This window comes from Schistocerca gregaria, chromosome 5, assembly GCF_023897955.1.
Source record: "Schistocerca gregaria isolate iqSchGreg1 chromosome 5, iqSchGreg1.2, whole genome shotgun sequence".
Classification (NCBI taxonomy): domain Eukaryota; kingdom Metazoa; phylum Arthropoda; class Insecta; order Orthoptera; family Acrididae; genus Schistocerca; species Schistocerca gregaria.
The window spans coordinates 150,071,837-150,097,454 of record NC_064924.1 but is presented as its reverse complement, the minus strand read 5'-3'; the positions used below and the strand labels follow the sequence as shown (position 1 = coordinate 150,097,454).

General features: G+C 42.0%; 1 non-coding gene across 1 annotated transcript; it reads right to left on the bottom strand.

The window, feature by feature from the left end:
- Positions 1-16,280: 16,280 nt before the first annotated feature.
- Trnal-caa (transfer RNA leucine (anticodon CAA)) lies at positions 16,281-16,355 on the bottom strand. The gene has a single exon. It is a non-coding gene; the product is annotated as a tRNA-Leu (tRNA).
- Between the last annotated feature and the right edge of the window lie 9,263 nt (positions 16,356-25,618).

Below are 25,618 nucleotides of genomic sequence, written 5' to 3'. Positions count from 1 at the left end.
AACTGTATTAGATATTAACAAACGGTTTTCAAAATGTGATAAGTTAACTCATAATGTTTTGTTTCCTCATTCACACACATCAGTGTGTGCATCCATAGTGACACGGCTAATGTCTAGCCGGAATTCCATTTCTCTACACGTAAGACTCACGATCTCCACTGTGATATGTTCAAATGCTCTGCGGATGCGTACCTTCAATTCTGCAGGTCTCTAGCCTTGGTTCGGCACACGATGTCTTCTACAACACCCCGCAGGAAGAAGTGTAGTGGTGTGAGCTCCGGGAATTGTGCCTGCCATCGAATTGGACCATCTCGTCCCATGCACCTATCCGGAAACTTTTCATTTAGAAATTGACGGAAAATAGGAAATTGCTGGTTATTGCTCCATTCCTATCGAATAATAACATCAGGTTGCAGGTGCTCCAGTTGCGGCGCAGCAGACTCTTGTAACATGCCTAGGTAAAGAACCGTTGATAGCAGACGCGATGAAAAGCAATTGACCAACGATGCAATTCAGCATCAGTCCGCACCATGCACTGACCTCGGGACTGTGTCTTTACACTTCAAGTGTAACATGAAGATGCTGTGAAACCCATATACGAACGTTATGACGATTCACTTTGCCAGATGAATGAAACGTCGCCTTGTCGGACAAACAAACCTTTTAAAAAAAAGTCATACTTTGCGTCAGTCTTGCCTAGCGTGTCCACTACAGGCTGTTCGTTCATAGGTTTGTCCGTAAACTTTGATGTCTGAAGCGGCTGCACCTTGTAAGGATATAGCCGTAACCTCTTATGCAAGATATTGCGTTCAGCTGATCGTCTCATTTCCATCTCTCTGTCTGCCAATAGCACCCATTATGCCGGACAACTTTTAAACGTCTGTACATACCAATTGTACTCACACAACTACGACAAATGTGATAAATGCCGGACTACACAAAAGAAAATTTAAAAAAAGGGATAAACCGTCTAAGAAGATTAGTTTGAGTTCATCTCAGTCAAATATGCCACAGAAGCTCCTTTGACCTCTGAATTGAAGGAAAAACACGATACTTCTATAGCTTTCCTACAGTTAGAGGAAGCCATTAAAAAATAATATTATAGATTTACATAAATGGGCACAGAAAAGAGACATACAAAATAGCTTCACAACGTAAAAGAACCAATTAGAAATGATAAAAATAAAAAAAAACACACAAATTTATGTTTCAGAAAATGCAAGACACCATAGCGGAAGTCATACCCGCAAAACAAAGGCCTTTAACGTTATACCGTCTCCCTTTCTTATCGTAATATCACTGTACCATACAAAACAGCGCTCCGCACTAAACAAGCGCCCATTTCCTTTCTCACTTGTCAATATTGTATCCCATGCAGTAGTTTCCTGTAAACGTTTCCCTGATCACTGCAGTTCTGGTTTTTGTTTCTTGACTCCATGTTAGATGATTTTAATTCCTCACTTTATTGCACCTGTACCCACTTATTGGAATTAGTTCACCAGTCGTGTTATTACACACATCAACAAAACTGTTGCATCATCCCGATATGTCGTGCGTTACTGTGGTGACTGTTCCTGAACCGATCGGTAGGTCACCGCTAACGTTGTCTGTAAACATACTCACTGCTAACATCAGCGCTGCATATGGGCAGAACGCCGCACTCGTACAGATTGCAGGGGAAAGCAACTGTAGGGACACGTTAAAGAGTTCTGTGGAACAGTATACATCGCGCTACGGAGGACATTCGCGACCAATGATCAGTTCCGCATCATCACGTCACATGTTCAAGAATTGTCAACCAGGGAAGCTGCTCGACGTGTGCACCCGAGACAAAGGGACTTGGTGCGACACGGAATCGGCTCGAACTGACAGAGATGTGGACACACATGGCAGAGGTACGGTAGGTTTGGCAGATGACAGGATGATCGGTATCTTCGACGTTTGTGTCAAAAAAACGGTAGGATGTGCTCCAGAACTGAATTCGATATTCGAAGAGGCTACATGACGTCATGTATCGCAACAGACGGCTAGGATACCATTGCATGATGCGAATCTCCGTTCCCAAAGACCATGGCTAGTAGCACACCTTACATCATGACACCATGGGCACCGTTACACAGCGACAAGGTATCATGCAGAATGTTCGTCCAAGTGTTGGCGTCGGTTGCTGTTTCCGGACGAAACTCGGATCTTTTTGTAACCTGATAATCGCATACAACGTGTCTGGAGACATCCTGGTAACGTCGCATTACATGGGGCCAACGTACACCTCTCGAAGTTGTTGTAGACAGTTTCAATGCTATCCATTACTGTGACTATATTCTGTAACAAAATGTGTGGCAGTATCGCCACGGTTTTTGAGTACCAAAAGTACCGGTTGTGGGGACAGCTACATCTGTAATTCCTACAGATGGAAAATTGTAGAAATTTTTGCTATATGTCCTTACTGTGTTGTCTGGGAACCTTAAAACATTTTTCGATATCCTAATCCGTTACCGTGATCCAGAGATTCCAAGTTACCGAAATTATGCACGTAATATACTCACGTAATATCGGGTCAGAAGCGAAAATGTAGTTTTAACTGGTGTAGTGAACTCTCCGAACTACGTTTTCAGTCGGCATTTTTTCACAAATAGATCTTAATGAAGCGCTGTGTAGTATACTGAGCACTTCACGTCTTTGCAAATATATCCAAGTGTCATTGCAGTGAGAAAGAAGGGGTAAAATAGTCTGAATAGGCCTGAAAAAATTTTAAAATTAATGCCAATAATTATGTATAACTGGAAAGACAGAAACTCAGTAACATATTTCTAATAACATTTTTACTCTTTTAAGACACAGATAATAAGCCGGACATTTTCGGTGAATTGCGATCGATGCGTAAAGTATTCAGAAAGAATGTAAAGCTAACGACTTTACATTAACCTTGTATGATGCTTACTTATTTGTTGTTTATGTGTGTCAAAGTATACAAATGTGTTGAAGTCTATACATAAACTGTCAAAATTCAACAGACCTACAAACTTCGTTTCATATAACATGCTAAAAGGAGTAGTAGAACTGGGCTGGCCATTGAGTGGTCTTTTTCCTCGCAAAATTAACTTTTACTTTATTTAAATAAGCTAAGGCAGGGACACTTGCAAGAAAGAGAACTATTTCATCATTAAATAATAAGTTAACTCTGTAGCAAACTGGTAGAACAATCTACCAAAACAATGGTTCAGAATCTTTACAATAAACGCTACATGGAGTACCAATAGTGCCTCGTCATTAACATCAGTTAAATTAAATCCACACTAAACAATTAGCCACTAATTCATTTCAAGCAAGACAAAATAATTTCCGAAAAGCAATACAAGAACCGCAGTTGAATTCGTCTGCGCAAAGAAAGTAAAAAAGGGTACAATAGCACAATCTTAACCAAACACGGAACGCTTAAATATTCCGTAATAACTTGCACGCAGATGTGTCAGTAATTATCAACAGAGACGAAAATAATTGTATTGGAAACAAATTATACTTCCAACCTCTAAATGAATTGTACAATTATCTGAAAAGGAAATTCACAGTAATCTAGATAAACAGCACCTGCCCACGCAGGAAAACATCAAACAGAAGCCTGGGAGAAATGCGCCAGCGGTCCAAACTTTTATTAGTATACCCGCTACGCTAGGAAACGTTTCAAAATATTTAGCTGACGTCTGACTGTTAAGTAACGAGGTTACAGAAAACGTGATCTGATTTGATCCGCTATGAATGGTTTTGAAACCCTGCGACTGTGGAAACAATAGTTTTGTTTATAAATAAATCTTCTGCTACCAGTCACGTTTTTTTCTTTATTTACTTTCCGCACGACGCGTTTCTTCACCAAAGGAGCCGATAACCAATTACAAATCGCGTGTGTCTTACATATAGCAGCAAAAGTCAACGAAATGAAGCAGACTCTCACACATTAACAACATCAATAGAAATGGCTTAATACACACGAAAAACGCAATTGAAAATGGGAATCATTTCCGGAAACACGTCGTGCGAAAAGTAATTAAAGAAAAATCGTAACTGGTATCAAAAGATTTATTTATAAACAAACCCATAGGAAACGCTAGTGAAAACTCAAATGACGTCAGATTGAAAGGGGACCAGACGAACCTGAAACTGACAAAAGGATATTGCATCTGGACAGTTCAGATACGCAGACGCTATTATATTATCCTCGCACACTGTGTGGTTCTCTTGTGTGTACGGGAGAGATGCCATTCAGGAACAGAGACTTCATACATTACTTTATTTTACATCTAACATCAAATAGTAAAAATTATACATAACTTTGTTGCCGCAGTTGCAGCGTCAGTTTGCGAACAGTACGTTTCAGTTTAGCAATACATACCGGTACAAAATATTTGTAAATTGGTCACTCTTCTGCACAATGTCTGTTCAGAAGATGTCGAGCCCTGGCCACTATCAAAATGTATAAAACTTATTAAACTGGCAAACACACAAAATGGGGTCAGTGCATGAATGTAGAGAGCTATGTACACTAACCGCTGGAGCTCCACAGAGGGGGATGCTGGCGTCTCATCTGCTGGGTAATCGTTCGTGGCAGCGCCCGCGTGCCGGGGTGGCAGCTGTACGAAACCCGGCGGCGTAACTGGCGGCGCGCTTATTTGAAAGTGCGGGCGATCGGAAAGCGGCCGATACCGAAGACACAAATAAAACAGCGAATGCTGTAATAAAGTGTGTGCTGATCAGGCTGAATTACACTAAATAGGCAGAGCAGCCAAGACCTAGCTTATTATCACATCAGTAGATAACCAACCAATCGAGAACAACCCCATCCTACACTCACACAGGTAAATTCACTGACTCCGGGTTCTGTTTGCCGTAAAGACCAACCAGCCAGCCCTGAAACAAACTGCACCTAGCGTCTCTGTATGGTATGTATTCGGCCGGCACGCGCCTCCTTGTTTCAGCTGTCTCACCACGGCAGTCACAGCGTGCAGTAAACCCCGACGGCCGTTTCCTCTATTGGTGTCTGCCCGCTGCTTGGTGTCCGCTTGCTCTCCAAAACGAGACTCCTCGCTCGCTTCCTTTTCGTTCCACCCATCCTTACAGTGGTAACTATGCCGCTGCGCCCATGCCCCAGTGTCGCCAAGGAGTTGTTCAGCCATTCAAACGCTTTGATTCCGCGGCGTCTTACGCCGGCACGTACGAGAGTCACACATTTCTGCAACAGGGAAAAGAAGGGAAACAGAAGGAAAATGCTCATGTTGGAGAACAAAAGGCGAATATGTTCTTCTTTAAAAGACTCTGACGGAAAAGTGGAGAACCAGTTCCGTCAATCATCATTCTGCTTTCCTCAACAAAAATTTTGGGTTGCTAAAATACTCGGTCTTTTTCGTGCTGAACGAGAGTAGCAGAGAGACAGTGCCTGCGGTAGACAACGGGAGCGGAGTCACTAATGATGATGATGTGTGTGTTTGAGAGGGATAGACAGAAAGAGAGAATTGCAATGAAACAGAAAGAGAGATGGATGAGGACAAGAGTAGTGAAAGCCAAAGAGTGAGGGGGCAGTAATAGTCGATCAGAGACATTGGTGGTAAATAAAAAAGAGAGATGGATGGAGACAGAAAAAATGGGGCCAAATGAGAGAAAGTGGAAATGAAAAATATAGATGAGGATCTTGGGGACCGGGAACCTTCCAGACTAGAGATCTTTAACACGTTTATATAGAGGAAAACGTATTTTGGACCGAAATTTTAAAAACCTAGGTAGCTGCCAGTATTTGGTGGAGAAAGTGGAGATGGAAAAGCAACACAAAAGGAGATAGTGCAAGTGAGAGAGGGGGCAGTGGTATTGGGATATACTGCAAAGTAGTGGATGAAAAAGAGACACCGCGAGAGAGACACATATAGACGCACTGAGAGTGAGATTATGAGTATGAAGGCTTAACGTCAAAGAGAGGCTGGGTAAAAAGATTTAGAATGGTATTTATTATGATAACGGGAATACGTTCGCGTGCTAATAATTTTGACGAGGAAGGCAGAATGAGGATTGAGTCATCTGTTTCCCCATTTTACTCTCAGAGACCATAAAAGAGGCGCATATTCGACTTTTTGTGCTCCGACATGAGCAGTTTTCCTCTCGTGAATGCCTGAGAGCCAGTTTGTATTATCTGTAGCATAAATTTCGAAACAAAGGACTGATCAAAAACTTTTGCTGACGTTTATATATTTACCGAAAACGATATTGTATCACCATCAGCTGCTAGGGAAAGACATCATTACTGCTGCCAACTACAATTGTCACAAATCATAATTAGCAGCGGGAAGTTTTAAAATCACGGAATATTTATATATAAAAATATCAGGTTAATTTTCAACCACATGACGTCAAAAACTTTAACTGAACATTAGAAAAATTTGATTATTGTTAAGAAGCTTCCATATTTGATAAGACCTACTTAAGCTCAAAATGGACACCGAACATCTCAATTTACAACGTACAGGGTGACAATAATTGAACTACATGAAATAAAATAGCCATAATTTCTGAAAGGTTTGCGTTAGGGTGTTGAAACTGCGCGGTTCGCCACAGGGCGTGATAGGAATTAGTGTGCGCATGCATGGTTAGGTTTAGCGACGAAGCCCGCTTTCATTTGGATGGATTCGTCAATAAGCAAAATTGACATCTTTGGGGGACTGAGGATCCGCATTTCGCGATCGAGAAGTCTCCTCACCGTCAACGGGTGACTGTGTTGCGTGAAGTGTCCAGTCACGGAATAATCGGTGCGATAATCGTTGATGGCACCGTGACTCCCAGAGCAGTACGTGAAGGTTTTGGAAGATGTGGTTCATGCAAGACGGAGCTCGACCCCATCGAAGCAGGAGAGTGTTCATGTTCTCTAGAAGCACTTGGGGACCGCACTGTGGCTCTGGGGTACTCAGAGTTCACTGGCAGAGACCTCGATTCGCCGCCATATTCTTCGGATCTGAACACATGCGAGTCCTTTTTGTGGGGCTATATTAAAAGTAAGGTGACCACCAATATCCCCAAAATCATTGCTGAACTGAAAACAACCACTCAGGAGCTCTTCAACAGCATCGATGTTCCGACATTTCAGCGAGTCTTGCCGAATTTCGTTATGACCCGTACCTCCAAATTTGTTTGTCCTTGTGATAAGTCTTACATCGACTCCATGTTGAGGAACGCTATTGTTCAGAACGTTACCTGATTCCCAACTGCAGGTAGAGTCCCGTTAGATTGAGGACCCTTTGCTTGGGATGTTATTCGCATAATCGGGCCACAGGAATTGATTGACACCGCAGAGCTGGAAATGTCACCTCCTGTAGCGGCCACTCTTGAAATTCTCCGGTCTTTCCCACATGACATGTCTGCTTTTTTGGAGCACTGTAAACAGTCTGGGGCACACCCACACCAGTCCCGTAATGGCGGCAAATGGCAATCCTGCCCTCAGCGGTACATCTCTCATGATAGGGACGCTCGAACCAAATGTTTGTTTTACAAGCAAGTTGGGCACACCCAAGACGTTCTTACATAGAAATCGCGGGGTCTGTCTGTTCACCAGCCACTAATACTTCTGAAGCAGTTGATATCCTTCACATTGAGATCGACAAAGCTGCAGTCCAGAACCATTTGGTTTTTGGAGAGTTGATCCCGTTTCAGACATGCTACAGTATTTCCACTCGGCAGGCCTCGTCCCAGGTTGTCAGTCGCTCCAAGCATCCCTCTGTGGCAAAACGTCAGCCAAAGAAACGTTTCATTCAGCTGGTCAGATTGTACAATTCGAGCTAGATACTATGACTTCTGTGATGTAGGTCTACGTTCGGAAAGCTCGGCTCTCCACCATTCGAAGCACTGACACAGACCAGGACCACATATAATGGTGATCGCATTGCGATACTTATCTTCTACGGATCTAAGACAATTCCCGTCGTAGTGCTTCACTCTTACGATAGTCCTAACATTTTTGGCATTAATGCCTTCGACATCTTCAACCCCCAAATCGCTGATAATGCAGCAATGAATAACTCACACTTCCCCTACGACAGCATGACAAAGCTCTGTGCAAATACCGTCAATTTTCTCACGGTATTGCAAAAGACTTTCCCTCCCACATTACTATTTGCTGCTCTCATTGTATGACGTGACGAAGTCTTTTCTCAACAACACTGAAGTCAGGTTATTCCTAAATCAGCATATCCCCTTCGGAAGTGCTTCTGGCAGCCGGCTTCCAGCGGCTTTCGGAGCAACTAAAGTCAAAGGTGCCTTTATGCTCCAATTACTTGCACGACATAATCAGCTCGAACAGTACTCTAGATGAGCGCCTTTGGAACCTGGACTGTCTTTTCAAAACCCTCACCAATGCAGGACTTAGGTGTAATCGGGAGAAATGCCAATTTTTTCTGCATCGAAAGTGAATATTTCGACGTCATTGGTTCTCATGATGCAAGCGCCTCTGCCAAACATCTGGACACTATTCGGAAACTTTCTCTCTCAAAAAGTCAAATGTCTCTGAACTCCGGGTTGTTTTTGGTAAGATATCGTTCTTTGTTTCATACCTAACCCAACTCACATTCTGGCAACCTTAAATACTTTCCAACGGAAAAAAGATCCTTTTATGTGGTGGTGTCAGCAAGGAACATCTTTCCAGATACTGAAATAAGTCTTGCTTAGCGACAGATGTGTGGTCCACTTTGATTCTGTGAAACCTGTAGTCCTTGCGGTGGATGCCTCCTCCTGCATCACTGGGGAAATGCTGGCCCACATAATCGCCGACACAAATCGCCCGATTGCTTAACAAAACTCGCCTAAATTACAGTCAACTAGAGAAGGACGTCTTGTCAATCGTCTAAGGCGTTTCCAAATTTCATCAGTACCTTTACGGCTGGAAATTTTTTTCTGGTTACAGACTATTAGCCTCTTACCGTTATTTTACTCTACCATACTTGTGCCCATCCAAACTGTACAAATGCCCCAACGTTGGGTGCTTCTCCTGGCCAATTATGAGTTTCTCTATTACCCCACTGCACAGCAGGCCAACTCAGATACATTATATCGCCTTCATGTCAGATCAGGTATGGAATTTCATTCTTCTGAAGGAGCTTGCTTTCACATTGTCCCAATGCTTACATTTCCGACTGTTCACCATAAAATCACCATGGCCAGGGGATAAGGTGATATCCTACAGAACCTTCATGAATTTATTCAGCCAGCCTGCTCATCTGATAGGAAGTCACTGCCTAGTGAGTCTCTTCAGTGCTGGTTCTCCTAGTGGAACGCCTTCTTGGTCCTAAATGGAGTTGTGTTTTCACATTCATCAACCAAATCAAGTTATTGATCCTAGCACCTTCGCAGTAGCAGGTGTTGGCTGTACTACATAAAGAACACAAGGGTACTGTTCGTGTGAGACAACTAGCCAGGTGGAGTTGCAGGTGGCCAGGGATGGCCAAGTACATCAAATAATCTTGCACTGCAAGGAATGCACGGAAAACGTCCTTGCTCCTCTCCAACATTTCCTCAACTGACCCCAACCAGACAAACCCTGGCAACGAATTCACATCGATTGCACATTTTGAGGTTCACAGTAGCTTATTGTAGTGGACGCTATTTCCAAGTTTCCTTTTGTGGTTCGTCTGAATACCACAATGTTGGCCATCATGATTCGAACTTTAAGGACTATATTCTGTCAAGAGCCGTCACCAATTACCACTGTATCTGATAATGGCTGATAACTGACTTCAAAAGAATTTGCATCTTTCTGTAAAGCCAACAGAATCACCCACGTCCGCTCAGCACATTTCTCCCCACAGTCCAGTGCTGAAGCGGAAAGATTCTTGCATACCTTCAAGGCGCAAATGTCGAAATTAAGGCGTCCCACTCCAAGGAAAATTTTCTGCTCCTGTTCTTATCGACATACATACCATGGACGAGGGTGATTAATCACTGGCTGAACTTCTGCATGGCATGTCCTCCACATTCCCCAGATGTCACCCAATCTTCCTCGGAATTTCGGGCTACTGAAAAGGTATAGTTCAAGGTTTCCAACAAAGGTCATTCACGAGAACCTGGGACTGTAGTCCAGTCTGGGGACAGAGCAATCTATGTTATGCTGGACACATTGGCAAGCCAGCACCACAGACATCAGAATTAGCTGCCCCTTGCAGTATTCCCAATCATCCTGTGGACCTTTCTGTTCCAGAATACGCTCCAGCAGATGACGTCTCCCCTAGCAGTCATTCTTGGCGAGTTTCGTAACAGCTGCCTGGCTCTTCCAGCAAGATTCCTGTGTCAAAACCATCATTGCCGCAGCCGATGTTTTTGGAGCCTGAGTGACCTCAGGCACAGGTGCTGCTCCCTCTACCACAGCAGCGCCAGTTGTCGCAGGACCTAGTGTCGCAGCCTCCATCATCACAACCTTCAGCTGTCCCACCACTGCTGTTGCCATCAGATCCTCTGCCATCCACGCTGTAGCACCCCTCCTCTTCAGCATCGTCTGCTGAAATGTTCATGGACCTAGACACACCTAATCCCATCTCAGGAGGGCTCGGACCCACTGGGCAGGAAGCACAACCTGCCTCTGGTTTTCTTCTAGTTTTTCCAGGAGTCTAAGCAGTGGATACTAGAATGTGGGTCACCCATCTCTAGAGTCAGCTTATGGTCTGACTTCATCGCCCTTCCTCTGTCCCAAATCTCTCCATCATCGTCATGGTCCCTCACAGTAAATCACCAAGGTGAGGTATTTTGGGGGTGGGGATGGGGGGGGGGGAGAGTGTGATATCACCAATGCCTACACCATGGCTGTGGGCGCCACGTGACTGCAGATCACACGCCAGACAACCCGCAGACAGCTGTTCTTAGTGCAGGCGTAGTGCTGTGAGTTGGACAGCGCAAGCGCATCCCATGCACATGGCTGCCACCTCGGTAACATAGCAACGCTCGGGTGGCGTACCCACTTCAAACAGCAAACGCACTACGGCACGTTGCAGTAGACTCATCTACGGCGAGAATATTCCTATGTCGCCTGGGGCTTTACAAGAGCGTGCAACCCCTCACTCTAGCAGCCTCGTTGTGGACTTCGCTGCCACTGATATCACAATGCCACATCAGTCGCATCGTTATCACGCTTTCAACTCCGCTCTGAAACTGGATTACCCAAGGGATTCTGATTCAGGGTACTCCAACCACGATGTCATCCACGGACAGTGCTGACAGCCTTCCCAGTGGTTGACCTAGATCATTTACTGGCATATAGCATTATTCTCTTGCAGCTTTTGCAGTGTTGTAGAATAAACTCACTGTCCCCTTATGCCTACTACTACGATTTGCTGTTCTCAGTAACTAATACACAGGCTTTGATTCGATAATGTTTCGTTTTGGTGGTATAATAAACTGGTTTCTTAACACACGTATGTAGGACTGAACACGGAGAAGTCATGATAAAACAAATAATTCCTCATAGAAAATATTCATAAAATGCACTATTAAATTTTTCATTGCAAGATGAAATAAATAACCACAAAGTACCAGTAATAAGCGAGCGTATCTAAAGCACTGCCCTTTCTTGCCAGAGGCTTCAAATCGGACTACACTTGCATCTACAGAAGAAACTATGATAAATAAAAGTGTTTGTTACATAAAGAACATCGAACAATATTACTTGCATAAAGATTTCTTAAGAGTGAAAGGTTTCATAAATGTACAACAAACTATCAATGAATATTGGATAAATTGGGGATAAAGACAACCTTATTCATAAAATACTCGCATTAGGACAGTTACAATAAATGATGCAACAATTCCACCAGCATGGGTCCTAAAAGTTCCAAGGTTGCCTGTCACAAGCCAGTATAAATAAGGTGCATCAGTGTAATAACACCTCTTCAAAAAGCCTTGGTTTCAATGATCCAGATCAAAACACCACGTATGGGGCTCTTGCACATTTCCAGTGAAGACCTCAACAGCAGCGACGACGGATGAGATGGACTCGGGAAGAGTAAAGCTGCCGAAGAGGCAGCACGTGGTCCAAGGTCAAAATGAAAATCGGCCTCGACCGTTCCATATATTATTGGAAGCATCTTGGCAGCTTCCATTACATGCTTTAATGGTGGCTGAAGCAGTAAAATTCCAGGCTAAAAACCTGGTCTCATATTCAGAAATGAGACATGATGCTTTATTTCTTGATCTCTAAAATTTACGAATTCAAATCAGAAAATGGAAAGTTCGCATAATGCTGACTCTGATAAAGAATCTAAAAATGTTCAAATTTTGTGAATTCCTAAGAGACCGAACTGCTGAGGTCATCGGTCAATTGACTTACACACTACTTAAACTAACTGAAACTAAATTATGCTAAGAACAATACACACACCCACGCCTGGGGGAGGAATCAAACCTCCAGCGGAAGGGCAGTGCAATCCGTGACTTAGCGCACCAGACCACGCGGCCACTCCGCGCGGCGATAAAGAATCTATCATTACGTCTTCTTAGGCATTGGCACCCAGAATTCTGAGGGGTCTCGTCACTTACCGCGAAGAAGAACTGGAATATACTGACATGCCCTCTGAATTTAAGTTGAAGAAGAAGTACTACTTTGGAATATTATACGTTATTTCTCTTCTGAAAATTGGAAAACAGGAGGAACTAGAGTTACTTCTACAGAAGTGCCATATATAAATGCTATTAGTGCTGGAAACGATGTTATCACATCAGAATATGCAGGATGTCCCAAAAAGAAAGACCCAATTTTAAACAGAATTATTTATTAGGAACAAGTGCTTAATACCAACAAATTGCATACTAAATTACTCAGAAAAAGAAGTTTATAAAAATCCATCATTAATGTTCAATATGCCCTCCATTGGTTGCACGGACGATAGCCGAATTTAGGAATATGTGGCCGGCCAGGACTTTTGCCTTTACAGAGGCACCCTGTTTCTTCAAACTGTTTATACCACCGTGGAATGTTCATTGATGGTGGTGGTTTAGCACGAAATCTAATATGAAACGTCCGCTGAACTGCGATCGCTGACTGAGTACGACCAAATTCAAGAACACAATACGCTTTCAGTTTCACGGACGCCATATTGCGCGAGACCGACTGCACGCTCGACGTCAGCTCTCGTAGCGACATCTACCAGATCTTTTCCTAAACTCTAGACCATGCCGATTACGTCTAGAACTGTTTCAGTTACCCTGTGACATTTGTCTTTCAATAATATTACAAGTTAAAATCGGGTCATTCTTTATGAGACTCCCCGTAATTTACACACAACACCACTGAATTTATAAAAGGATACCACCAGAGAAAATAATGAAAAATACGCCAATGTATGAAACAGTATTTTATGGGAAAAAAGTTGCTGATAGTATAACAGATTTTAAGACAAAATTAGAAATAGTGTCGATAGCTGAAAAAAGAGGAAATAAAATGAGTCTTCCCTCATTTAGAATCTTAAAAAACTTTTTGTCGTAAAAATTTAGATATACTCTAAATGAATATCTAGCACAATTAAAGGCAGACAGTGAAAAATTTATTAGTATCTGTAAAATATTCTAGTTAAAACCGAGTCCACACGTTTTGGCGAACTACTTAGAAAAGTCAAAACTTAAATATCACCCAATCCAAATCTAGGAAAATTTGAAGTGAATCACATAGTCATGTCTAAAAGGGACGTCTATGAAATTGTGAATGCTAAAGTTATCAGAGATGGGGAACTTTATTCAAATCATTCTCCCTGTTAAAATAGTATTTCTATCACGTAAAACGTTAAAGAAAACCCAGAAAGTAATTAGATAAAACTTCGGTAGAGCCAGTATTAAACAGAAAATACAGAGAAATTTTGAGAAGAAAGTGAAATAAATAAGAGTATGACTGGAATGAACTTCAGGTACAAATCAGTGAAGCGACAGAAAGAATTTTAGAATTGACCAAGAATAAAAAGAGGCCATAGTGGAACGAGGAACGTGAAAATGTATTAGGAAAAAAGATCAAAAATCAAGGAATTGTCTAATTTTACTGGTTAATCGTCTTTTAGAAACACAAGGTAAAGATCTGGAATTCGGAATTAAAATAATCATAAAGTTGAACCAATAAATTGGGGACGGAAATGTAATGAGTTCAAGGCGAATTAATGGATTTTGCAGCAGGCTTTTGCAATACTTTCAGAAAATCAGTCAAAAAGTGTTACTCATACCTTCTGTCTAAAACAACCAATAGAAACTGTCTTAAAATTTTAGCTTAAAAACACAATTCATGTAAAAGATTCGCCAATATACATATAAAAAAACAGTGTGTAAAATAGAAAAGGTTAGTAAATTTAAAACGTACTGAAGAAACTATACAGTGCAACTGACTAGAAAAATCTACGATGCGTGTAAGAGTCAATAAAATGGTAAGAGCTTACGGTTTAACAAGAAACACGTACTACAAGAAATGTATACCTTGAACAACAACATTAAAATACTATACCTCAATCGTAAGGCCAGAACACTTATATACATGTAAACGCTTAACAATGAAGCAGTACAAAACAGAGGTAATCGAAAGACGGGTTATTAGAAAGATAATGGATGCAATATAAACTACAGAAGGTTGTAAAATTGGAAGTAACGAGGATATCTAAGAACTTATAGAGAAACCATCAGGAGTAATAACAGAACGAGGATTGGTCTTCTTTGGGCACTTACACCGAATGATTAGGAACAGGATAATGAAATAGATATTTGTGTATTTCTGGAAAAACGCATTCGACACTATCACGGCTTACAGAAATTAGCAACTAATTAAAAAGATGCATCACCACAGAATCAGAACTAACGGGGAGAAACGTTTCTAAAAACAAAGTACTGAACTTAGAGGGCTGTTAAAAAAGAAAAACAATTACTACGGGGGAAGAACATGGACAGAAGAAAGGACAAGACAACGTGGGAAGAAGATGAAGGAGTAGTGCAAAATAGAAAAGAACAGAGAATGATGTGGAACTGTAGTTGTCACGTGTTCCTGGTTTGTCAATACCAAGACGAAAAAGGCTTATTACAAGAATTCAGATACGAACAGTGAACGCACATTCCGGCAATAGGAGCGACATGAGATAGGACATAAACTGAATTCAGTAGTTCACATTTAATATCTGTTATCAGAAAGATCTGCGATTATGTTATGACTCGCTATGTGAGTATCAATCGACATCAGAGGATAGGGATCTTTTGATTAAAGTCACAAGATAAAAATAGATCTGTCTTAGTTTAACTGCATAACAGTAAAGCTCTGGGCATTGAAAGTACGACAACTGTTCAGAAAAAGGTGCAATTTTCCTTCTAAAAAAACATATGTACGCTAATATAGATGACCGATTCTAGGACATAACAATAAGAGAAATTTTCAGAATAAATTTCGGGTAAGAATCCAATGCGTAAACGGGAAACATATTAAGAAACCTTAGTAACAAAATTGTTCGTGAGAAGGTACACGTATACGTAAGATCTCATTTCAAAAACTAGGTACAAGGTAAGTGTACCAGATTAGTTATATATAAGCTGAAAGTCCGAGTTCGAGACCCGGTCCGGACATAAATTTTCATAGTCGTCTTTCCATTGTACAGCAATATTCCCAGTTGCGAATATATTTAATAGATAGTTCTATATTGCCTTGATCTTGTAACAAATACGTCAGAACGCAGACTTCGACTAGCTGGAGCTAGTGAGTACAGAGTAATCCATGTGCACAGGCCATTATTATAGCTTGAGATATCACACAAACAGTATCAGAGCGTGTTAGAGTATTACCGATCATTAGAGTGTTGGAGAGTACAAGTAGGAACGAGAAACAAGAAATAATTATTTTGGAATTTAAAGGATGAACACCAGCTCGTGTTATAATATTACTAGAATGAAATGAGATTTTCACTCTGCAGCGGTGTGTGCGCTGAAATAAAACTTCCTGACAGATAAAAACTGTGTGCTGGACCGAGACTCGAACTCGGGACCTTTGCCTTTCACGGGCAAGTGTTCTACCACCTGAGCCACCCAAGCACAACAAATGGCTTGTCCTCACAGCTTTACTTCCGCCAGTACCTCTTGTCTCCTACTTTCCAAATTTCACAGAAGCTCTCCCCTTGAATCTAGCAGAAATAGCACTCCTGGAAGAAAGGATATTGCGGACACATGGCTTAGCCACAGCCTGGGGGATGTCTCCAGAATGAGGTTTTCACTCTGAAGCGGAGTGTGCGCTGATATGAAACTTCCTGGTAGATTAAAATAGTGTGCCGGACCGAGACTCGAACTCGGGGCCTTTGCCTTTTGCGGGCAAGTGCTCTACCAACTGAGCTACCCAAGCACGACTCACGCCCCCTCCTCACAGCTTTACTTCGACCAGTGGTTTTAAATTCATTGATTGATGGTAAAGGAATAGCCAGATTTTCTTACCTAATCATTACTCTGATATTATTTGTCCAGTAGATAAAATACGTTTTCGTGGCACATGGCCAAGTAGGCCACTGAAAAAGCGCTTGTTGCTGGGAGATCACGGTCGATCACATAGTAGAAAAGTTAATGTAAATACGATGATTTCTTCCATAATGAAATGTAATCCCATATATTTTCAGTACTTACTTTTCCTCGAATTAAACAAAGTGAGGAACCGGTCAGGTTTTAAATGAGACGATTTAATAACAATATGCCGAAGCCCCGTGAAATCCGCTGATAGACGTTACTGAAATTCCAGTTGTCTCCCTTCTGTATTTAACGATACACTACATGATCAAAAGTATCTGGACCCCCATAAAACCTACGGCCACGAACTCCGTATCAGCAACCTCAGTAGTCATTAAACATCGCGAGAGAGCACAATGGAGCGCTCTGCAGCAGTCGCGGACTTCGAACGAAGTCAGGTGACTGAGTGTCACGTCTGTACGCGAGATTTCCACACTCATAAACATCCCTAGGTCCACTGTTTCCGATATGATAGTGGAGTGGAAACGTGAAGGGACACGTACAGGACAAAAGCGTACAGGCCGACCTCGTCTTATGACTGACAGAGACCGCACGCAGATGAAGAGGGTCGAAACGCGTTATAGGCTGACATCTATCCAGACCATCACACAGGAATTCCAAACTGCATCAGGTTCCACTGCAAGTACTATGACAGTTAGGCGGGGGGTGAGAAAACTTGGATTTCATGGCCCAGCGGCTGCGCTCATAAGCCACACACACGCCGGTAAATGCCAGACGACGCCTCACTTGGGGTGAGAAGCGTAAGCATTGAGCGGTTGAACAGGGGAAAAACGTTGTGTGGAGTGGATAATCAAGGCACACAATTTGTATCCGATGGTAGGGTGTAGGTATGACGAGCGCCCGATGAACGTGATCTGCCAGTGTGAGTACTGACAACAGTAAAAGTCGGACGCGGTGGTGATAGGTTGTGGTCGTGTTTTTTCAGGCAAGAGGCTTGCAGCTCTTGTTGTTTTGTTTGGCACAATCACAGCACAGGCCTAGATTGATGTTTTAAGCACCTTCTTGCTTCCCACTGTTGAAGCTTTCGTAATACGTATACGTTTATAGAGTGAGAGGTAAATCTGGGTTAAATTTCGGACACAAACAAACAGAAACAAGTATAGTGCGGAGGTAACAACATTTGCAAATCTCAGTTAACGTTTTAACATCAATATCAACCGTTATAACAGAAAGGTTTACATTCATATGTTGTTGTTGTAGTTGTTGTTGTCTTCAGTCCTGCGATTGGTTTGATACAGCTCACCATGCATGCTTCTTCAACTCCCAGTACCTACTGCAACATACATCATCCTGAATCTGCTTAGCGTATTCATCTCTTAGTCTCCCTCTACGATATTTACCCTCCACGACGCCCTCCAATACTAAATTGGTGATCCGTTGATGCCTCAGAACATGTCCTACCAACCGATCCATTCTTCTGGTCAAGTTGTGCCACAAACGTCTCTTCTCCCCAATCCTATTCAATACTTCCTCATTACTTATGTGATCTACCCGTCTAATCTCCAGCATTCTTCTGTAGCACCACATTTCGAAAGCTTCTATTCTCTTCTAGTCCAAACCATTTATCGTCCATGTTTCACTTCCATACAAGGCTACAGTGCATACAAATACTTTCAGAAATGACTTCCTGACACTTAAATCTGTACTCGATGTTAACAGATTTCTCTTCTTCAGAAACGTTTTCCTTGCCATTGCCACTCTACATTTTATATCCTCTCTACTTCGACCATCATCAGTTATTTTGCTCCCCAAATAGCAAAACTCCTTTACTACTTTAAGTGTCTCTTTTCCTAATCTAATTCCCTCAGCATAACCCGACTTAATTCGCCTACATTCCATTATCCTCGTTTTTCTTTTATTGATGTACATCTTATATCCTCGTTTCAAGACGCAATCCATTCCATTTAACTGCTCTTCCAAGTCCTTTGCTGTCTCTGACAAAATTACAATGTCATCGGCGAACCTCAAAGTTTTTTATTTCTTCTCCATGGATTTTAATGCCTACTCCGAATTTTCTTTTGTTTCCTTTACTGCTTGCTCAATACACAAATTTAATAACATCGGGGAGAGGCTATAACCCTGTGTACTCCCTTCCCAACAGCTTCTTCCCTTTCATGTCCCTCGACTCTTATAACTGCCATCACGTATCTGTACAAATTGTAAATAGAATTTCGCTCCCTATATTTTATCCCTGCCACCTTTAAAATTTGAAAGAGAGTATTCCAGACAACATTGTGAAAAGCTTTCTGTAAGACTACAAATGCTAGAAACGTAGGTTTGCCTTTTCTTAATCTTTCTTCTGAGATAAGTCGTAAGGTCAGTATTGCCTCACGTGTTCCAGTATTTCTACAGAATCCTAACTGATCTTCCCCGAGGTCGGCTTCTACTAGTTTTTCCATTCTTCTGTAAAGAATTCGTGTCAGTATTTTGCAGCTGTGGCTTATTAAACTGATTGTTCGGTAATTTTCACATCTTTCAACACCTGTTTTCTTTGGGATTGGAATTATTTTATTCTTCTTGAAGTCTGGGGGTATTTCGCCTGTCTCATATATCTTGCTCACCAGATGGTAGAGTTTAGTCAGGACTGACTCTCACAAGGCCGTCAGTAGTTCCAATGGAATGTTGTCTACTCCGGGGGCCTTGTTTAGGCTCAGGTCTTTCAGTGCTCTGTCAAACTTTTCACGCAGTATTGCAGCTCCCATTTCATCTTTATCTACATCCCCTTCAATTTCCATAATATTGTCCTCAAGAACATCGCCCTTGTATAGTCACTCTATATACTCCCTCCACCTTTTTTGCTTTCCCTTCTTAGCTTAGAACTGTGTTTCCATCTGAGCTCTTGATATTCATACAAGTGGTTCTCTGTTCTGCAAAGGCCTCTTTAATTTTCCTGTACGCAGTATCAATCTTACCCCTAGTGAGTATTCCTTTTTGACTGCTCCATTTACTGCATTTTTATATTTTCTCCTTTCATCAATTAAATTCAATATTTATTCTGTTGCCCAAGGATTTCTACTAGCCCTTGTCTTTTTACCTACTTGATCCTCTGCTGCCTTCACTACTTCGTCCCTCAAAGCTACCCATTCTTCTTCTACTGTATTTCTTTCCCCCATTCCTGTCAATTGTTCAGTTATGAACTCCTTTAAACTCTGTACAACCTCTGGTTTAGTCAGTTTATCCAGGTCCCATCTTCTTAAGTTCCCACATTTTTGCAGTTTTTTCAGTTTTAATACACAGGTCAAAACCAATAGATTGTGGTCAGAGTCTACATCTGCCGCTGGAAATGTCTTACAATTTAAAACCTGGTTCCTAAATCTCTGTCTTAGCATTACATAATCTAATTGATACCTACTAGTATCTCCAGGGTTCTTCCATATATACAACCTCCTTTCATGATTCTTAAACAAAGCGTTAGCTATGATTAAGTTGTGCTCTGTGCAAAATTCTACCAGGCTGCTTCCTCTTTCATTTCTTAGCCCCAATTCATATTCACCTACTACGTTTCCTTCTCTCCCTTTTCCTAGTACCAAATTCCAGTCTCCCGTGACTATTAAATTTTCGTCACCCTTCACTATCTGAATAATTTGTTTTATTTCATCATACATTTCTTCAATTTCTTCGTAATCTGCAGAGCTAGTTGGCATATAAACTTGTACTACTGTAGTAGGTGTGGGCTTCGTATCTATCTTGGCCACAATAATGCGTTCACTGTGCTGTTTGTAGTAGCTTACCTGCATTCCTATTTTCCTATTCATTAGTAAACCTACTCCTTCATTACCCCAATTTGATTTTGTGTTTATAACCCTGTATTCACCTGACCAGAAGTCTTGTTCCTCCTGCCACTGAACTTCACTAATTCCCACTTTATTAAACCTTAACCTATCCATTTTCCTTTTTAAATTTTCTAACCTACCTGCCCGATTAAGTGATCTGACATTCCACGCTCCGGTCCGTAGAACGCTAGTTTTCTTTCTCCTGATAACAACGCTCTCTTGAGCAGTCCCCGCTCGAAGATCCGAATGAGGGACTATTTTACCTCCGGAATATTTTACCCAAGAGGACGCTTTCCTCATTTAATCATACAGTAAAGCTTCGTGCCCTCGTGAAAAATTACGGCCGTAGTTTCCCCTTGCTTTTAGCCGTACGCAGAACCAGCACAGCAAGGCCGTTTTGTTTATTGTTACAAGGCCAGATCAGTCAATCATCCATACTGTTGCCCTTGCAGCTACTAAAAAGGCTGCTGCCCCTCTTCAGGAACCACAAGTTTGTCTGGCCTCTCAACAGATAACCCTCCGTTGTGTTGCACCTACGGTACGGCTATCTGTATCGCTGAGGCACGCAAGCGTCCCCACCAACGGCAAGGTCACTGGTTCAGGGGGAGGTACACTCACACCGTAAATAAAATTTCAAATCAGATGTGTCAGCCCCTAACTGCAAAAACTAAGGCACTTGATATTTCCCGATTACACCGCCATCCACCAAGAATAAGAAACAATGGTTCAAATAGACTGTACACATTTTTTGGCATAGAATCAGAATAGTGAATAAAAATCCCGATATATTTACTTACCTCAAGTTAAAACGAACACTTTGTATACTGAAATATGTTGTCCGTCCGGCGGTCATTTCACGTAGTGAACATAAAAAGGTTAGAGTTCGGATTGTTTCTTTAAGCCGTAAGAGGAAGTTCTTTATTCTCAGCATGTCTAGTCAACAAAGTTTATTCCGGAATATGAGAACAGGAGAGAAATTCCTCGATATCTCGTGAGCCAAAGCTGTTGTGTACGGAGATGGAATTCCCATATTGTAGGGGGGAGGAGTTTTACGGTCCACGTCTGCAGCATGCATTTACGCCGCGAAAATAAGCGCCGCAAATAAAATGAGGCGTCACAAACTGCAGATACATTGCCCAACCAGCTCAATTCAAGGTAAAGTGCCTAATTCGGCACTGTAAAAGGGAGCTGGCACTTAGATAACGTAACTTATTCAGACTCAAAAATCTAGGGTCGGTGCACTATGGTTAAAGACCATAGCAGGATAACTGATCGATTGTGGGAACTGTTATTGGAAAAGCAAGCGAGGATCGACGGAAATTTAAAATATGATGGACGTCCAATTAATAATGCAAAACTTTTTTTTCAGCCGATTTCCACTGAACAACGGTGTAATTTGTTGTGAGACATCGTGCTGTATTCCTGCTTCAGCCCTAATATCTTTATAAAGTCCCAATAGGTTGCGGCAATATACACCGCCTTCAAATGGTTCAAATTGCTCTGAGCACTATGGAACATCTGAGGTCATCAGTCGCCTAGAATTTAGAACTACTTACACTTAACTAACCAAAAGACATCACTCACATCCATGACCGAGGCATGATTCGAAACTGTGACCGATTCGGTAGCGCGGTTGCAGATATCGCCTTCAAAATGGCGTCTGTAACGAAGATGCGTTCCAGCCGAGACCTGACTTTGTTGTTCTTTTTTGGAAAACCAGAGAACCTCAGGCATACATAGATGCATGTAAAACGTCTAGTTTGTACCCCTGGTCTAGGGGTAACGTCTTTGTTCATAAACAAAACGTCATCGGTTCCGGGTTCGATCCCCACCACTGTCTAAATTTTGATAAATAATCAGCATTGGCGGCCGAAGACTTACGGCATAAGAAGTCAGCCTCATTCTGCCAACGGCCTTGTCAAAGAGGGCGGAGGAGCGGATAGAGGTTCAGGGCACTCTCTTGTCCTAGGGGTGGGAAATTGCCCCTAAAGGCGGAAGAATCAGCAATGACCAACGACATGAGGATGCAGAAGGCAATGGAAACCACTGCATTAAAGACACGTAACGTGTATCCACAGGACATGTGGCCTGTAGTTGAAGAAGTGTCATGATGATCTCTCCATTGGCAAAAGATTCCGGAATAGTCCGCCATTCGGATCTCCGGGAGGGGACTGCCAAGGGGGAGGTTACCATGAGTAAAAGATTGAATAATCAACGAAAGTATAATGTTCTACGAGTCGGGGCGTGGAATTTCAGAAGCTTGAACGTGGTAGGGAAACTAGAAAATCTGAAAAGAGAAATGCAAAGGCTCAATCTAGATATAGTAGGGGTCAGTGAAGTGAAGTGGAAGGAAGACAAGGATTTCTGGTCAGATGAGTATAGGGTAATATCAAGGGCAGCAGAAAATGGTATAACAGGTGTAGGATTCGTTATGAACAGGAAGGTAGGGCAGAGGGCCTGTTACTGTGAACAGTTCAGTGACTGGGTTGTTCTAATCAGAATCGACAGCAGACCATCACTGACAAGGATAGTTCAGGTATACATGCCGACGTCGCAAGCTGAAGATGAACAGATAGAGAAAGTGAATGAGTATATTGAAAGGGTAATGCAGTATGTAAAGGGGGACGAAAATCTAATAATCATGGGCGACTGGAATGCCGTTGTAGGGGAAGGAGTAGAAGAAAATGTTACAGGAGAATATGGGTTCGGGACAAGGAATGAAAGAGGAGAAAGACTAATTGAGCTCTGTAACAAGTTTCAGCTAGTAATAGCGAATAACCGGTTCAAGAATCACAAGAGGAGGAGGTATACTTGGAAAAGGCCGGGATATACGGGAAGATTTCAATTAGATTACATCATGGTCAGACAGAGATTCCGAAATCAGATACTGGATTGTAAGGCGTACCCAGGAGCAGATATAGACTCAGATCACAATATAGTAGTGATGAAGAGTAGGCTGAAGTTGAAGACATTAGTCAGGAAGAATCAATACGCTAAGAAGTGGGATACGGAAGTTCTAAGGAATGACGAGATACGTTTGAAGTTCTCTAGCGCTATAGATACAGCAATAAGGAATAGCGCAGTAGGCAACACAGTTGAAGATGAATGGACGTCTCTAAAAAGGGCCACCACAGAAGTTGGGAAAGAAAACATAGTTACAAAGAATGTAGCTGCGAAGAATCCATGGGTAACAGAAGAAATACTACAGTTTATTGATAAAAGAAGGAAGTACAAACATGTTCCGGGAAGATCAGGAATACAGAAATACAAGTCGCTGAGGATAGAAATAAATAGGAAGTGCAGGGAAGCTAAGACGAAAAATGTCGGAAGGACAGACTCAGCATACAGTAAAGTCAAAACTATCTTTGTTGACATTAAAAGCCACGGTGGTAACATTAAGAGTGCAACGGGAATTCCACTGTTAAATGCAGAGGAGAGAGCAGATAGGTGGAAAGAATACATTGAAAGCCTCTATGAGGGTGAAGATTTGTCTGATGTGATAGAAGAAGAGATAGGGGATCCAGTATTAGAATCGGAATTTAAAAGAGCTTTGGAGGACTTACGGTCAAATAAGGCAGAAGGGATAGATAACATTCCATCAGAATTTCTAAAATCATTACGGGAAGTAGCAACAAAACGACTATTCACTTTGATGTGTAGAATATACGAGGCCGGCGACATACCATCTGACTTTCGGAAAAGCATCATCCACACAATTCCGAACGACAAGAGCTGACAAGTGCGAGAATTATCGCACAATCAGCTTAAGAGCTCATGCATCGAAGCTCATGCATTGAAGCTGCTTACAAGAATAATATACAGAAGAATGGAAAAGAAAATTGACAATGCGCTAGGTGACGACCAGTTTGGCTTTAGGAAAAGTAAAGGCAGGAGAGAGGCAATTCTGACGTTACAGCTAAGCGAGGCTAAAGAAAAGTCAAGACACTTTCATAGGATTTGTCGACCTGGAAAAAGCGTTCGACAATATAAAATGGTGCAAGCTGTTCAAAAAAGTAGGGGTAAGCTATAGGAAGAGACGGGTCATATACAATATGTACAACACCCAAGAGGGAATAATAAGAGTGGACGATCAAGAACGAAGTGCTCGTATTAAGAAGGGAGTAAGACAAGGCTGTAGCCTTTCGCCCCTACTCTTCAATCTGTACATCGAGGAAGCAATGATGGAAATAAAAGAAAGGTTCAGGAGTGGAATTAAAATGCAAGGTGAAAGGATATCAATGATACGATTCGCTGATGACATTGCTATCCTGAGTGAAAGTGAAGAAGAATTAAATGATCTGCTGAACGGAATGAACAGTCTAATGAGTACACAGTATGGTTTGAGAGTAAATCGGAGAAAGAGGGACGTAATGAGAAGTAGTATAAATGAGAACAGCGAGAAACTTAACATCAGGACTGATGGTCACGAAGTCATTGAAGTTAAGGAATTCTGCTACCTAGGCAGTAAAATAACCAATGAAGGACGGAGCAAGGAGGACATCAAAAGCAGACTCGCTATGGCAAAAAAGGCATTTCTGGCCAAGAGAAGTCTACTAATATCAAATACCGGCCTTAATTTGAGGAAGAAATTTCTGAGGATGTACGTCTGGAGTACAGCATTGTATGGTAGTGAAACATGGACTATGGGAAAACCGGAACAGAAGAGAATAGAAGCATTTGCGATGTGGTGCTACAGACGAATGTTGAAAATTAGGTGGACTGATAAGGTAAGGAATGAGGAGGTTCTACGCAGAATCGGAGTGGAAAGGAATATGTGGAAAACACTGATAAGGAGAAGGGACAGGATGATAGGACATCTGCAAAGACATGAGGGAATGACTTCCATGGTACTAGAGGGAGCTGTAGAGCGTAAAAACTGTAGAGGAAGACAGAGATTGGAATACGTCAAGCAAATAATTGAGGACGTAGGTTGCAAGTGCTACTCTGAGATGAAGAGGTTAGCACAGGAAAGGAATCCGTGGGGGGCAGCATCAAACCAGTCAGTAGACTGATGACCAAAAAAAAAAAAAAAGGAAGCAACAGAAATTAGTTATATGTGGTGACTTCAATATAAATTTTGTATATGACGGTGCTAGAAAAACGATGTTTGGAGATGGGAAGACGAGGCTGGCAAAGCTTGTAGGTAACAGTGTAGTGGGTGGTGTTGGGATCACTCATGGAAAAATTCCTGTAGTAGTTGGTATTAGAACTGCACCTTTTTAACCTGAAGTCAGCTGATAGGTTTACCTGCTTAAAGGAAGTCCCTCTAACTAAGGAATCACCTTCAGAGAAGGTCATGTTTCCAAGTAGAGGAG